The sequence below is a fragment of the Pteropus vampyrus genome, unplaced genomic scaffold (genome assembly GCF_000151845.1).
Source record: "Pteropus vampyrus isolate Shadow unplaced genomic scaffold, Pvam_2.0 Scaffold48, whole genome shotgun sequence".
Taxonomy (NCBI): Eukaryota; Metazoa; Chordata; class Mammalia; order Chiroptera; family Pteropodidae; genus Pteropus; species Pteropus vampyrus.
The window spans coordinates 931,811-933,434 of NW_011888829.1; the positions used below are offsets into that span (position 1 = coordinate 931,811).

General features: G+C 38.3%; 1 pseudogene; it reads left to right on the forward strand.

The window, feature by feature from the left end:
• The first annotated feature begins 497 nt into the window (after positions 1–497).
• Positions 498–616, forward strand: LOC111739275 (annotated as a pseudogene).
• Positions 617–1,624: the final 1,008 nt, after the last annotated feature.

A 1,624-nucleotide genomic window follows, 5' to 3' on the forward strand; every position in this document is an offset into this window, starting at 1 on the left:
ATGCTTCCTGATGATTCCACTCCCGACCCACTGAGACACCCTCTAGACACTGAGTCCTCCCAGATGAGCAGAGATAAGCCATCTTCCCTATGCCTTGTCTGAATTCTAAGAGGGTAACTTTATATTTTATAAAGGGCAAACCTATAATGTTTGATCCTCACAATGATATAATTAGGTAGGTTGGACTGGCATTATTATTACCCTAATTTTATAGATTAAAACAATGACAACAACAAAACTGAGATCAGAACATACCTGCTTTGAGATTATATAGCCAAGATGTGGCATGATGACACTAAAATTCTGATCTTTGGACTCCAAAGTTTATGCTTTCTTTATATTTTCCCATCTGGATACTGTGGGGCCTTAGAATGGCCTAGAGAAATCAAAAAAGATATATTTGAAGACAAGATCAGAAAATGCTGAATAAATGGAAGCTAACAAGAATCAATATTAAATGGATATCAGCCATCTTGTAAAGAAATAACCATGTAAGATATGATGGCCATACCAATCTGAACAAGCCCAATCCCATCTGATCTCGGAAGCTAAGCAGGGTCGGGCCTGGTTAATACTTGGATGGGAGACCACCTAGGAAGACCAGGAGCTGTAGGTGTAAAAAATAAAAAAATAATAAGGGATTGTAAGCTAACAAGGTCTTTGCAATTTGTGAGGTCAACCAAGGGTTGCCTTGCCTTGAAAAAAAAAAATATCGAACCAATGAAAAAGTAAATTTAGGACTTTTAACATTATGAGAGTGTTTTAATGATGTCATATTTTCAGAGGCTGCTTTAAAAAAAATGAAACAGGAATATTAAGAGAATTTAAAAACCTGCCAATTGTGTTTCTGATGAAATCAAGGGGAAAAGATGCCATGAGTGGCTTGAAGGTGCTATTTCAGTCCGCTTCGAAGTATGTCCTCCTAGTAAAGAGCGGCAGTTCAGACAATAGCTAGATGGCATTACCCCTTACGTTCATCTTCATTCATTCTACTTTTGCCAAGGCAGCTCTTGATTTAAATTTAGTCCCTCAAGGAGAGTTTCTTGGGAAGAGAAAGTACAATGATACAAAACATAGCATGTTCATTTGATAGGTTGTATATTTTTCAGCGTAGAGGGATACTAGTATTCTGATTAACCAAGCAGTCTCACACAACTACTTACCTTTGGACTAAGGGTCAGCTCCCCTGGGCTCCTGGTGACTCTATACATATGCAGACATCCTGCTTCAGAGGTCAGCAGGACAGCTTTCTATCTCTTGAATCATCGTGAATACAATAAAGAGGTCACTGGTAACTTCCCCCCTTATGGGAAGTACAAAAATGCAGAGGCCTCTCAAAGCTCCTCATGACTTGACATTCAGGTTCCTTTGGTGACTATCTTCCGACCATAAGGAGTCCGCAGTAACTTCCACTATGTTTCTCATTTCTATTTCTCCCTTCCTAACTTCTTTTCGCAGAAAATTCCCTTTTCCTTTTAAATAAACCTATTTTAAATAATGAGCTGGATTTAATGCCATTCCATAATTGGGCCTCTCAGAGGGAATTTACTTTTCCCCTCTTGTTTTTATGCATATTTTGCATAGAAAATACCTTGGAATGTTCTGTTTAAGAAAGGCACAAAAG